Source organism: Haliotis rufescens, unplaced genomic scaffold (assembly GCF_023055435.1).
Source record: "Haliotis rufescens isolate VD_foot unplaced genomic scaffold, xgHalRufe1.0.p SCAF_13, whole genome shotgun sequence".
In the NCBI taxonomy this organism is placed as follows: Eukaryota; Metazoa; Mollusca; class Gastropoda; order Lepetellida; family Haliotidae; genus Haliotis; species Haliotis rufescens.
The window spans coordinates 6,767,034-6,782,930 of NW_025963813.1; the positions used below are offsets into that span (position 1 = coordinate 6,767,034).

General features: G+C 40.8%; 1 long non-coding RNA gene across 1 annotated transcript; it reads left to right on the plus strand.

Moving 5' to 3' along the window:
• Nucleotides 1-1,551: 1,551 nt before the first annotated feature.
• On the plus strand, nucleotides 1,552-4,888 carry LOC125378583. Its single transcript, XR_007220327.1, has 3 exons — nucleotides 1,552-1,781; nucleotides 2,880-3,008; nucleotides 4,215-4,888. It is a non-coding gene; the product is annotated as an uncharacterized LOC125378583 (long non-coding RNA).
• Nucleotides 4,889-15,897: the final 11,009 nt, after the last annotated feature.

Genomic DNA, 15,897 nt, shown 5'->3' on the forward strand with positions numbered 1-15,897 from the left:
ATTTTGTACATCACTTATGGTACCTGTAAACTGAGTGTGTACATCACTTTTAGTTCCTGTAAACTGATTTTGTACATCACTTTGAGTACCTGTAAACTGATTTTGTACATCACTTATGGTACCTGTAAACTGAGTGTGTACATCACTTTTAGTTCCTGTAAACTGGGCATGTAGATCACTTCGAGTACATCAAGCCATGTTAAGTTAACATACTTATATTTATCATCTGTTTCATGTCATAAAGTAACTGGTAATGTTAAGGAGAAAATACTTTCTTGTGCAGGATTGCAGTTCTGAGTTGTTATTATTAGTCTATTTAATCAATGACTCACTCACTTTATTTCACAAATTGCAGAAGGTATTTGTTTACTGATCATATAAATACCCAGTCAGTTAACTGAATAAAACTTGTTTTTTGACAAATCTGTTGTTCAAGTGATTTTGTACATTCACTATTCAGCAGTAAATTACTGTAGTAATGGTAGAAGAATGGTTTTAATACGGTAAAAGGTTGGCAACCGTGCTGACGGTCATTTACTGTAAAAAGTACAGTATAAAAGTACTACGGTATATACTGTAGTACTACGGTAAATGCGCGTCAGCACGGTTGCCAACCTTTTACCGTAAAATATTACGGTATGGTTTTACAGTGTGGGTACAATGTGTGAAGCCGTGATATTGCTAGAATATTGCTAAAAGTGGCGCAAAACCATGCTCACTCACTCCTACATAATCTTTTCAGGGTACCCACCATGGCGTATGGTACTGAACATCAAGCAAGCAAGCAAGCGAGCTATCTTGATTCACAAATACTTGCCTGGAAGACCAAAAGCCTATAAGTACAATTTGTATGGACTGAAGAATTGTCTTCAGCAACCCATGCTTGTCCTTAAAGGCGGCAAACGCTGACTTGGGCGATGCATGTCGTGGTATCCCAGTTGCGTCGATCGATCCTCATGTCAATCACTGGATTGTCTGGTCCAGACTCGATTATTTACAAACCGCCATTGTACATAAACTTGAATATTGCTGAGAGTGGCATGTACAACACATGAAGAAAACTGGAAGTGTGAAAGTTTTCTGTATCAAGGGCAAGGCCACATTCACTTTTCACTTGCCCATAATAACAATCATAATCATAACAATGTTATTTTTAGATCTTGGTAGACGCTTACAACTGTCATGGAGCATGTCATCCGTTTGCTATGTCCACACTTATTACAAGGCCGTGTCCTGTTGCAGACGCTGTTTGACGAGCGGACGTTGATGTTGTGAGACTGTCCAGAACTGGTTTTTCCCATCTTTGTGTCCAAATACCGCCAGTTCCTCTCGTATCCTTCACGGACGGTGAATGACTTGTTGGGGAGATGGGATTTAGTTGTAGAAAACATGCACCAGTGCGACCTGTTTTTGAAAAGTGCAACTTTTTGTCTACGTGTACTGTTAGGTCAGATTGTTTTGTGGAAGGGGTGGAAGAACGTTGGGTTTGTTATAATACGTTGTCCAAAACAAGCCACTGTTGCCATGTTATTTACCTTAACTCTGATATATCTGTGAACGCATCCCACGCAAGACACCGGAGATTATATACAGCGATGACATCCCGCTCCCCCAGTCAGAAGATGTCAGAAGAACATCCGGCCTACAGCACATGCACTTCTCAACGCGTATGGATGTACCTATACTATAGTCGCTCCGTTCAGTATAGCATTGGTTCTTTGTTCTCCGTGGGGATTCCTGGTTGGAACTCATGCAGCGACCTATGCTGGAAGTAACTTCAAGTAAGTGACTTGGTTGGACACTCATGGACTGGATCGGTGCTTACAGTATAGATCTTTGGATTGTCTGGTCCATACTCGATAGGTCGCCGTCATGTAGCTGGAATATTGCTGGGTGCCGTGTTAACCAACATACTTCACTTGGCATTCGGCGAAATATATGAAAATATAAGAAAAACGTTTTGAGGTAAATCTTGATGTCTTTCAATTTGCAGTACCTCAGTTTTACTACAAAATCTGTGCTAATCTATTTTCCCTGTCTATCGCTGGTGGAACAAGAAACAACACTGTAGATGGCGGTATGTAGTACATGTATTTCATTTGTTCCACTCTGCTATTGCTAAGATGATCGTAACTCCCACATTTTAACATAGGCGTACAATAATCGTTGCACTGAGGTCGCTTTGTGCAAGTGGGCCCTGGACATGCCATGTCCTTTGTCTGGTTTTATTAGCAATTGCATCAAGGTTGCTTCTGCTTCTGGGGTTTAAGTGAGGGGATTGAACAATGGCACCGATGGCCCAGTCGTCTGAGGCGCCGCAAGTTGCTGTGCAGGATTGCGTCCCTTGGGGGTACACACGTAACCAATGAGTGTAGGTTCGAATCCCGGTTCGCACCGATTGTTTCCCCAAAGTGGTAAACGTCTGAGAACTGCACCGCTTCAGGCTTTCCTCCCACATTAAATTGACACGCCATGGTATAACTGAAATTTTGTCAGTGTGTGTTAGTACGGCTTTAATGTTTAGTTTTACGTTATTGAATGAAATGTTAATATATCCTAGGCACCATAGGCAACTGTACATCGTGTAAAATCATGAGGGGAAGTGTTTTATCTTGTTTCTCAACTAGAAAGAAAAATCTGAAACATTATCAACAATTTCATGTTTGGACACACTTTTCACACTTTTGGTAACTGTTATGTTCTTGAAAAAGATTCTTAAGGGCAATGTGATTATCAGTGCCTTTGTGGCCCAGGTCTTGCACAAGTTTGTGATTTTATGAGATATAAATACAGTGACAGCTCAAAAGGAAGAGGTCACTGAAGGTTTATAATTTTAGTAAGAAAAGATGAGCCAGTTGACTGATGCTGTGTTTCTGCAGGGGAGACTGCTGTACTGTCACCCCCCTCCCTGTCTGGATGCTGCATACTCCCAAGCCATACCCACCCCGGAGGAAGGCGGAATCACCCACCCTGGGCGGCAGGGGAGTGAGGGGGATCTCATGCTGAAGGTGACAGTCCACATGTGGCTCTTATCATCTTGTCAGCCTTCGATATTCGTGTCAGTGCGCCACATGAGACAATGATGCAATGATAGTAGTCCTCATAGACTAGCAGCATTTGAGGGCTAAAATTCTGAACCAGTTCTCGATGCTTCAAATATTGTAACATATGTTACTAATTGGAACTGAATAAAACTGAGAGAAAATGAAAACATTGTAAACAGTTTAGTCTCGTTCAAGCACTATTACAAACTAGTAAATCAAAGTTTCCACTCAGGCTGTACTGAGTATTCTGAAGCTGGTCGAAGTCAGATGATTGAAATAACTATCTGAAGGTGAGGTGAAAGTAACCCGTTTCTCACTGTATCCAGTGCATACATCCTCAATAAGCCAGTGTACTGTATATCTTCGTTTTGTGTTTCCAGGACTCATCCGCCACCATAGCTTCATTTCTACTTTAATTTCATTTTCTTTGGTTGATGATTTCAAGCTCATTTTTTAGCGAGAGAAACTCTATGCTTAGTGATAAGAGATTGCTGGTGATGTCACTTCCAAAACAAAGCCATGGTCATGATAGAATTGAGATAAAATACTCTGGAAAGCCGAGGCTAAAGTGCTTGCAGTTGCCAATTGCAATTCTTTACCGAATCGTCAGTATGTAGGCTGTAGCGAACCGGGCGGTCAGGTAGCCAAGTGGTTAAAGCGTTCGCTCGTTACACCGAAAAACCGGCTTCGAATCCCGACACTGGTACAATGTGTGAAACCCATTTCTGGTGTCCCCCCGCCATGATATTGCTGTAATATTGCTAAAAGCTGCGTAAAACCATACTCACTCACTCTTTATAAAATACTCACTGTGGCGAACCTTTGATTTTTATTGATAATTGTCTTGATAGTTCGTTATGACAGTGACCCCCATGTTTGACACTTCTGAGACATGGATTATGTTTTAGAACCAATGCACACAAACACCAGTTTCCATGCAAACAGAACATAGAAGAAAGAGTGTTTTAGATCATCTCTGATACACATGAAAAATAACTTCAGTCGAACCAGCTGGATGTGTCAAATTCTGTCTTGAACTCATTTGGGAGGCCCAAGTATTAGAATTAAACATCAAATGTGCAAGCTGATTACTGTTTGGTTTGTCTGATATAAATGGAGACACAAACTTTTATTGGATTCATAATGCAACACCAATATTTGTATTTTCAGGTCAAAATGTCTGCCCACACATGGAGTGTCCAAGTACGTCTGCACGGAGGGGCCCCAGTAGGTGTCTGCGGAGTCGTCACTAAACTCCACACCTCACCGCAGCCAGACATCAATCAATACCGAACCATGGACACGACACAATAACGAAGTGGTTTTAAACAAATATTTAGCAGGGCATGAAGGTTCTGTTGATCTGAACAGTACGATTTCTCTAAGGAGCAAAGGTGGCCCTCGTTTCCAGCTTCCAGAACATCTGCCAGGGTCCACTGATCTCAGGGACCTGGTCTGGATCTGTGTTCATGCTGACACCTCTTGATATAACCGACATACTGTTTAAAGCAGCTTAAACCAAACTCACTCATTGTGTTGATGGGTTTCATTATAGTGGCAAACATCTGACGGGCATCTTTTGTCCTTACAGACGGTAGAGTTGCCCCCAGGCCTACCAGAAACCTTGGAAAGGCCTGGAAAGTTCTGTCAAGACCACTGATCACTGGTTTGCCTGTTACGGATTTGACAATGTTTACTGCACTGTGTTATAGCTGGAATATTGCCGACTTTTGCATTAAACATTCACTCAATCACTGTTAAACTTACTCATATGTAAGCTGGCAGTGAAGATCCGGGGTAGAATAGGTCTTCAGCCAACCCATGCTTGCCGTTAAAGACGACTTTGCGTGACCACGGTCATGTAGCTGGAATATTGCTGAGTGAAGTTATTGCCCAATTTGATTAAGGTGTATCTACCAGCAATATAGTTGACACTGGTGGGGGGACTGTACAAACTGAGTGTTTATTGAAGGTTGTATCGTCCCCTAAGGACACAAAAACACCACCTGTATTTCTGTGTTATCGGATTTGCTCATGGCACAACAAAACGGTGAATTGAAATATACTTGGCTGGGAAGTTTAGGACTAATACAGTATTACTGGTAGTGCTTCATCACATCTTGTACAGTGTTGCTTGTGAAATAAAACATAATACAGAGAAGCTTGCTGGTTTGACACGTCCTGTTTTGCAAGTGAATCCGCTGAAACAGGTTCCATGCTGTGATAAGGCTGGTGAAAGACTGCAAAAGCAATTTACAAGCTAGCAATCAATTCACTCACTGGAAAAAGAAATCGATAAAATGGAAGAAAATTTATTTGCAATAACAGGACCTTAAAAAAAAACTGAAATCATTTCTCAAAAACAGACTCCCCTTGGTTTGTCAGCATCCACGAAAATAAAGAAAGCAAAAAACTTTCCATTACACAAAAAATCAGAACCTTAAAAAAACCCATAAAACATTTCTCAAAAATTTCAATCCAAGGTGGTATTTTACTGCAGCTTCAATATACAATTACTAGGCTTACTTATAAGCACTTACTAGGAGGAAGAAGTTTCATATTTGTCCTACAAAACATGTATTGGTTATATATGTAACTATGATAATTAATTTCTTCACAATATTTTTGGGTTTTTTCTTGTAAATCGAAATGACCACATGATTTTACGTACTTCACATATATTTCCACTGTCGAAATCTGCATATCTAGAAGCCATAAATCAAATAATTACTGGCCCATTTGATTGTTGTCTGCTGAAAAAGTCGAGATGTTGTTAAGTATGACACAAATTGCTACTTAAGCCATTTACAGTCTTCAGTTTCTCCAGATGCTTGGTGACATGTATGTCCAGCTCACATTTTCAAGGCACAACAAACATACCACATCGATCTTCTACATGCGTGTCAGTGTCACTTTCACTGTCCGAACTGTCAGTGATGCTCACATCAGCAATATCTACATCTACATCTGAATCATCGGGGTTGGTCGTCAGTTGCTCAGTGATGCTGCTTGGCATTTGATCACAATCTAACTAAACAATTGATATGTTCTATCTACAAACTTCCAGCCATGTCCTTCTGGTGCATATTGAACAGGAGTTGGTGTGTGATACAAAGATTGTGTGTTTGTCCTTTTGACCATCAAAGCCAACTTAGAGAGGCATGACGTCTGACCATGGACAATGGTTACCGTCCTGGTACCGGCTGGATCATGCACATACAGTGGCTACTATTGGCTACCATAACACGGGTTCTATGAGGAAGTGTCCGGTGTCACAACCGTCACCAGAGAACCGTCCCATGAAGATTCCCATGCTAAGAGGCTACAAATTGGATCGGGTGGTCAGGCCAACTGACTTAGTTGACACATGTCATTGATGATCATGATATCAATCACTGGATTGTCTGATCCAGACAATATTATTTACACATCTCTGCCATATAGCTGGAAAATGGCTGAGTGCAGTGCTGAACAAAAACAAACCCGGAGAACCATCAGAACATAAGACCATGGGCTTACACTTGATCAACAAGGTAAGAAGACGGTACGGAGCAGTATCTACCCAAGCCATGACTCACCAGTGTCCAACAGACTGAATGTCAGGGGCAAGTCACCATGGGCAACAGTGGCTACCATGGGACTATGACAGATCAGACTACAAGTCAGACTACAAGTCAGACATCAAGATGTATGGGCATCCATCATGATATAACCCAACTCGCTCACCTGTAGATACTTCGGAACAATAAAATGCGAGTGTTGGGTTGTGAGGCAGGCAGGCAGGAATGAAAATCTAATTATTTGTCATGGCTTGTACTCCATTAAATACAGTCAAACACTACAAGTCAAGAGCAAGTCACCATGGACAACTGTGGCTACTGGGGCACAAGGACAGACCCGACTACAAGTCAAGGGCAAGTCACCATGGACAACTGTGGCTACTGGGGCACAAGGACAGACCCGATTACAAGTCCTGGGCAAGTCGCCACAGACAACAGTGGCCACTGGGGGTCAAGGATAGACTGGACAACAAGTCAGACATCAAGTTTCAACCATTAGACAACTTCACCCAGCTACAGGATGTTGTTGCATTCCGCAAAAATCAAAGATTGCTTGCTGTTAACAGACAGATTTAGTGAGCGAGTTGGGATTAACACAGCTTGTCAGTTTGATTTGGGAGGAAAACCCAAAGTGATGCAGGTCTCAGACATTTACCACTTTGGTGAAACCCACAAGCATAGTTTGGTGCTAAACCGGGATTCGAACCTTGAACAGTGAATTGCAGCACCTCAGGACGACTGGGCCACCATTTAACAGACAGATGATGGAGATTAGCTCGCCATGCAATACCTCCTATTCAGGAATCAAACAGCGGCATGCTGGGAAACAACCCCTCGTGATGAGTGAGGTGAGGTGAAATAGGGTTTAACGTCGCGTCCAAGATTATTGCAATTATATAGCGACTCGTGATGAGTGAGTATGGCTTTAAGCCGCTTTTAGCAATATTCCAGCAATATCAGGGCAAGGGACACCAGAAATTCGGCTTCACACATTGTACCCATGTAGGAAATCGAACCCAGCTCTTCGCGTGACGAGCAAGCGGTTTAACCACGAGGCTACCCGACCGACCCCCCTCGTGATGAAGTTGGACAAAGTAGTTTTGTTGCTTCATCACTTGAAACACCTGAAAGGTGGACATGTCTGGATGGATACAGGAAACAGCTGCATCAACACAAGGCGCTACATTGACATCAGTGCAGCTGCTTTGATAATTGGCAAAGATGTGTCATGTACTTCCCTCTGTACACTTTCACAGGGTGCGACTACACAGCTGCATTCATCAGAAAGGGAAAGTGTCAACCTTGCAAATGGTCCGGTCATCGGAAGCCTTCTCATCTACGTTTAAGTGTCGGGGGTTGTCCCAGATACCATCAGAAAACGTTTCTTGAATTGAGAAGTTTGTGTGCAGCTTATATTCCAGACCGGAGATATCAGACATAAATGACATTTGATTTAGTATTTCTAAACAGAAGTACAACACATTGTGCTCCACCGGACAAGATTCAAGGGTATGACCCATGTGTTACCACCATCCAAGAGAACATTGGTTGAAATGATCAAACAAACTCTGTGTAAACACCAACTCCTGTTCAATATGCACCAGAAGGACGTGGCCGGAAGTAAGTAGATGGAACCTACCCATTGTTTAGTTTGATGGTGATCCAATGCCAATCCGCATCACTGAGCAACTGACGACTATCCCTGATGACACAGATGTAGATAATGACAACGTAAGGATTAGAGACAGGTCTTACCAGTTTCTGTGTCACGTTCACTGTCTGAAGATCAATGTGATACGTCCGTGGTGCCATGAAGATGTGAGCTGGACATACATGTCACTAAGCATCTGGAGAAACTAAAGATAGTGAATAACTTAAATAACAATTAGTGTCAAACTAAACAACAACATGACTTTTACAGCAGACAACAATCAAATGGGCCAGTAACTGCTTGATTTATGGCTTCCAGATATGCAGATTTCGACAGTGGAAATGTATCTGAAGTACTTACAATTGTGGTCATTATGATTCACAAGAAGAAACTCAAAATATTATGAAGAAGAAATTAATTATCATAGTTACATATATAACCAAATATTTGTTTTGTAGGCCAAATAAGATATGAAACTTCTTCCTCCTAGTAAGTGCTATAATTATTGTAAATTGAAGCTGCAGTAAAATACCACCTTGGATTGAAATTAGTTGGGAAATGTTTTTGTGCTCTATTTTATAGATTCTAACAGAACACATTTTAACTGACAACCCATTTACACAAGATTCTTATCCTAGATGCTTTTATATTTATTTAAAAATTGGTCAAATGATAACTTTTCCAAAAACCACTACAAAGAGTTATCTACTCCGGTCAACATCTAAAATCTGATCCCGATCACTCATTTTACCATAACCTTCTAATTACTTCAATGGAATGATAAAAAATGATAGTCTTAATTTTCAACACATTTCTGTTACAGACAATATAATCTGTGCTTTTTTCCTTTAATATGAGTGAGTGAGTTGGGTTTAACGCCGCTTTTAACAGTATTGCAGTTATATCACGGCGTTTCAGCTTAATATGTGAGGAAAGCCCGAAGTGATGCAGGTCTTAGACGTTTACCACTTCGGTGAAACCCAAGAGCACGGGTATGGTGCTGACAAACCTAGAAACATAATCGGGGCGAACCGGGATTTGAACCCACAATCATAGGTTTCTGGCGTGCCCAAGGGACGCAACTCTGCACAGCGAATCGCCCCTCCTTAGACGACTGGGCCACCCGTGCCCCCTCCTTTAATATGAAGTAAAGTGAAATGAAAGACAAGTGTCAATACAGATTATTTTAGCCATTTTTTATGCCAAACAAGTTTTGTTGCAACAGAAATATAAAACACTTACTGTTAGAGTATAACTGTGTTGCTTATTGTATTCTCCATATTTTGACACCATATATTAAAAGAAAAAAATCATTAGTTTTTTATGAAAACATCCACTTACATGAAGTATACTGCACAATAAGTGCTGAGCCAGCACCTCTAGTGAGAAAATGGAATTTTGGATTTTTGTAAGACATTTTTTTGTGTGAAAATTCAGCCCTTTTTCTCTTTGAAACAAGCATTAACTTGTATGGACCTCAATATGAAATAAATCGCTCCCCTCTCTTAGACTTATACACTCTTCCATATGCACTTTGACTCCCAAGATGCATTTGTTGTTTGTTTAACGCCGCACTCAGCAATATTCCAGCTATATGATGGCTGTTTGTAAATAATTGAGTCAGGACCAGACAATCCAGTGATTGACATCATGAGCATCAATCCACATAATTGGGATCAATGACATGCATCAACCAAGTCAGCGAGCCTGACCACCCGATCCCGTTAGTCGCCTCTTACGACAAGCATGGGTCGCTATTCTACCCCGGATCTTCACGGGTCGCTGAAGACCTGTTCTACCCTGGATCTTCACGGGTCAGAAGCATTTGTAGTTTTTTAACCAAAATAATTATAAAACATAACCAAATGAGACGGCGGGGGCCACCTGCACAGTAGATAGTAACATTATACCACATGATGGCCACCTGCACAGTAGATGGTAGCATTATACCACATAATGGCCACCTGCACAGTTGATAGTAACATTATACCACATAATGGCCACCTGCACAGTAGATAGTAACATTATACCACATAATGGCCACCTGCACAGTTGATAGTAACATTATACCACATAATGGCCACCTGCACAGTAGATGGTAGCATTATACCACATGATGGTCACCTGCAAAGTAGATGGTAGCATTATACCACATAATGGCCACCTGCACAGTAGATGGTAGCATTATACCACATGATGGCCACCTGCACAGTAGATAGTAACATTATACAACATAATGGCCACCTGCACAGTAGATGATAGCATTATACCACATAATGGCCACCTGCACAGTTGATAGTAACATTATACCACATGATGGCCACCTGCAGAGTAGATGGTAGCATTATACCACATAATGGCCACCTGCACAGTAGATAGTAACATTATACCACATGATGGCCACCTGCAGAGTAGATGGTAGCATTATACCACATAATGGCCACCTGCACAGTAGATGGTAACATTTTACCACATGATGGCCACCTGCACAGTAGATAGTAACATTATACCACATAATGGCCACCTGCACAGTAGATGATAGCATTATACCACATAATGGCCACCTGCACAGTTGATAGTAACATTATACCACATAATGGCCACCTGCACAGTAGATAGTAACATTATACCACATGATGGCCACCTGCACAGTAGATAGTAACATTATACCACATGATGGCCACCTGCTCAGTTGATAGTGACATTATACCACATAATGGCCACCTGCACAGTAGATGGTAACATTATACCACATAATGGCCACCTGCACAGTTGATAGTAACATTATACCACATAATGGCCACCTGCACAGTAGATAGTAGCATTATACCACATGATGGCCACCTGCACAGTAGATAGTAACATTATACCACATGATGGCCACCTGCACAGTAGATGGTAGCATTATACCACATGATGGCCACCTGCACAGTAGATAGTAACATTATACCACATAATGGCCACCTGCACAGTAGATGGTAACATTATACCACATGATGGCCACCTGCACAGTAGATAGTAACATTATACCACATGATGGCCACCTGCACAGTAGATAGTAACATTATACCACATGATGGCCACCTGCACAGTAGACGGTAAGATTATACCACATGATGGCCACCTGCACAGTAGATGGCAACATTATACCACATGATGGCCACCTGCACAGGAGATAGTAACATTATACCACATGATGGCCACCTGCACTGGAGATAGTAACATTATACCACATGATGGCCACCTGCACAGTAGACGGTAAGATTATACCACATGATGGCCACCTGCACAGTAGATGGCAACATTATACCACATGATGGCCACCTGCACAGTAGACGGTAAGATTATACCACATGATGGCCACCTGCACAGTAGACGGTAAGATTATACCACATGATGGCCACATGCACAGGAGATAGTAACACTATACCACATGATAATAAGTTCCAACTTAATATCTTGAAATTTCAAGATACTATCGAAAAAAATAAAAAACAAATGGCCCTAAAAGGCTTCCTACATTTGCCCATCAACCAGATAATATTTTAATTTCGGTTATTAATTGATCATGCTAATACTTAAATATTGCTCAGTGCCCCTTATGTTCAAAGAAATGTTTATTAACCATTAGCCATGGTTGGTAGCCTAAAAAGAAATGACAAATGCATTTGCCTGATTGTGATAGCATATCTCTCACAATTCTTGACGACATTCTTTACCACAATATTTATCACAATTAAGCCGATAACATTTCAGCATCACGATGGAAATTATTTACAATGAATTTTATCAAATAAAAAACAAAATGTTGCACCAAACTTCAGTGGTTTATGATTGTGTACCTCTCATGATCATGATTATAAGAAGGATTTTCTTAATATTATTTCAAATGACATATTTTGTAATTGTATGCTGGTATTGGTGTCTGTGAATGGCTCCCATCTTTCTTTGTATTGCAATAGTTTCTTGCAGTTTCCTTTTTTTCCAGTGATTGATGTAGGTATGGAGGTATTTTGGTTTGTTGCCAGCTAATATCGAAGTGAGGATGGACGCCGGTCATAAAATTGTTGTTGTTTTTTTACATATATCCACGTAAACACATATGAGCCTGTATCAATATTAACTCAAAACGGTCATCTGATGGAGGGACCCCGAAAAACAAGTGGTTGAAACAAGCGTCAGAAATTGTCTCAAGTCCTCGCTAAACTCTCCAATAATTATGGTATCATAAGGACTAGTAGACATTTGACATTATTAAGGGATTCATTAAATGTTATCATTATAAGGACTAGTGGACTAAAACAGTTAGTTTCTGTCGTTGTTGGTTTTCATAAACAACATGCTTTCATCTTCTGACATGTTTCGTTTGGACTGTGCGCACCGGAAGTGGACAGTTGTCCGGGGGGACAACTCTGTCGATTTTTCCTTTGGGGTTTCCTTGCACGGCGCCAAGCTTTATATGCTTTGCTTTGAGAAAGTTTCTTGCGGATGAGCAATAGTTGGAAATATGTTAACAAACTCTTAAAAGAAACCTTATTTTTATCTCCCACATGTATAATAATGTGTGTACATACGAAATAAATAAATGATAATGAAATATTTTTTAAAACATTCCTGATATTTAGTTTTTGTCTTTTCTAAAAAAAATTACACCAAAATGTTTGTGTTGGTCCGACACGATGATCAAACGGAGAAACTCTTTGATATGAGTAACAGTTAGATAGTTGTGGGTTTAACAATATCTGCATGTCTTCACTGATCTAGTTCTTTATAAAATAGGGGCGGTCGAGTAGCTTTGTGCTTAAAGTGTTCGTTCGTCACGCCGAAGACCCGGGTTCGATTCCCGACAAGGGTACATGTGAAGCCCATTTCTGGTGTCACCCGCCGTGATATTGCTGGAATATTGCTAAATGCGGCGTGAAACCATACTCACTCACTCTTTATAAAATAATATTACATCAATGTAACTATTACTTTGAAATGATTAATTAAGAAAAAAATTAATAACTTTACCACTGCAGATATACAAGAACATTTTTTTATGCCATTCTGCCCAGTGTTACTGCCATAATTATTCATTCAATGTTCTTGACAATGCAACATATGTTGCTGACATATGATGTGCCAACAAAAAGTGGTTTTTTTTATGTCATTCCATTCATTTAAAAATTTAAACATTTATCATGTATACCACTATGGCTGCGTCAACTTTACACTTCTTGTTCCTTGAAAACAATAACAACTGTTTCAGGGAGTCATTGTTGTGATACTCGTGAAGATCTGGGTTAAATAGGTCTCGAGCAACACATGCTTTCCGGACTAACGGGATCGGGTGGTCAGGTTCTCTGACTTGGTTGATTCATGTCATCGTATCCCAATTGCGTGGATCGATGCTCATGATGCTAATCACTGGATTGTCTGGTTTAGACTCGATTATTTACGGACATCCGTCATATAGCTGGAATACTGTCGAGAGCGGCGTTATCAAACAAACAAAAAACATTGTTATGAAAACATGTTACTAGTTTTGTTTTCATATGTCTGTTTTCTATTTTTATATTACACACGTATTTAAACTCAAACGTATCATGTTCTCATTCCCGATTCTGAATTTACCACATGCAAATTACGATTTATTTCACCTTCTGGGTTACACACGCGCTTTATGATTGCATATAGGTACTTGCATCAATAGGTAGGTGTGCTACATTTCAAGATCCGGGATGGAATAGGTCTTAGCAACCCACGCTTGCGACTATGCTTGTCAATGCTTGTCGCGACTATGCTTGTCGTAAGAAGCGACTAACGGGATTGGGTGGTTAGGTTCGCTGACTTGGTTGATGTATGTCATCGTATCCCAATTGCGTAGATCGATGCTCATGATGTCAATCACTGGATTGTCTTGTCCAGACTCATTTATTTACAGACCGCCGTCATATAGCTGGAATATTGCTGAGTGCGGCGTTTAACAACAAACAAACACTTAATTGAAATCAGAAAGGGCATAATGTGTTTAAAAACAGGTCTGAAATGCTCCAATTAAATTCCATCACCGATTTATAGAAATTGACCTCTCGAAAAGCCGCATTAACCCAAGGTCACCTTGACTGATGGGTGCGGTGCCAAACAACTAACACAATGCATTGTTCAAATGTCACCATCTCACGACCTGAGATGTCTGAACACAAACAGGCATATAGAATCAGATACTTCTGTAGTTTATACCTTTGTGAGTTTCATTCTTCTGAGCCATAGGCTACATAAATTGTTTCTGAAGGCTGGTATTTATAAAGTTAAAGCATTGGTCTCAATAAATATATCATAATAAAGAAATCCCTTTAATAAAGAGGCTTGCTTACCAATTTTTGCAGAGTCAGAATTCGTTTGTTTTAATCCGATTAAAAATTAATATGAAGGGTGTCATGAAGTCAGTTCCCGCTAGATGTGCCTGAAATTGTCCGCAATAAGTTCGAGTCTTTATTATATCTGTTTTCAACATATTCGATATGTTTGCTCCAAGTCAGGTGTTGATCTAGGATCAGGCCTAGAAATTTGATTGGTTTGCCTTTTATGGAGAGAAAGGGTATTATAGCATCTTTCTCCCTGCGTTTGAATGGAACTCCCACAGTTTTTTTTCACTTGAAAGAGTGAACACCCATTCATTGCATCATTGATCTACTCCATCCATGGCTGACTGGAGTGACAGAACGTTTAATGCTGCCTGTGGCGTGCTGTTGTCTGGTGACATTGGAATGATTGTTCCCTATTTCAACTGATAGCAACAGGTCTTGCAAGAAGCTGTCTATGAAGTTTGCCATGTTCCATTCTTCTCCAGTTTGTGCTTGTTTGGTAAGGGGTCCACTATGCTATACCACGTCGAAGGCTTTGCTGAAGTCCAGAAATACTGCGGCTAGGTATAGTCTGTTTAATCGACATTTATTTACTTCATTTTCCAGTCTTAGTGTATGATCTAAACACGAGTGTCTCTCCCCGAAGCCGCTTTGATCAGGTTTGATGTGGTTGCAAGTTTCAAGGTGATGCGTGATTTTTCTTTTGTAGCCATGGCTTTCATAGTTCTGCACATGTTTGAAGTTAACCTTTTCTTTGACTGTTGGGGCGGTCGGGTAGCCTAGTGGTTCAAGCGTTCGCTCGTCACGCCGTAGATTCGGGTTCGATTCCCGACATGGGTACAATGTGTGAAGCCCATTTCTGGTGTCCCCCGCCGTGGTATTGCTCGAATACTGCTAAGAGCGGCGTAAAACCATACTCACTAACTCACTCTCACTCACACTCACTCTCTGTACGGGAATGGGGGTAACTTCGGAATTTTTGTAGGTTTACGCTCAGCCCTGATTGCATGTATTTTGCTCCAGACTGTTTTTAATCAGCATTTGTGGTTTCATTTAGAGATTTGCAGGTTTGCCATGACTCCATTTTAGAATCGTCTATGAGGTGTCTTACTTTTGTCCTGGATGCTGAGACTTGGGCGAAGACTGATTCATCCCATTTAGACATATGGGCTTTCTTTCTCACTCTTTTGCTTTCGTTATTTCCCTGTTTCACCATGGTACCGAAGTTTTGCCGGTTGTGCCGGCTTTTGGGGGGAATTGATTCAGCTGCGACAATAATTATTGAGGTGAGA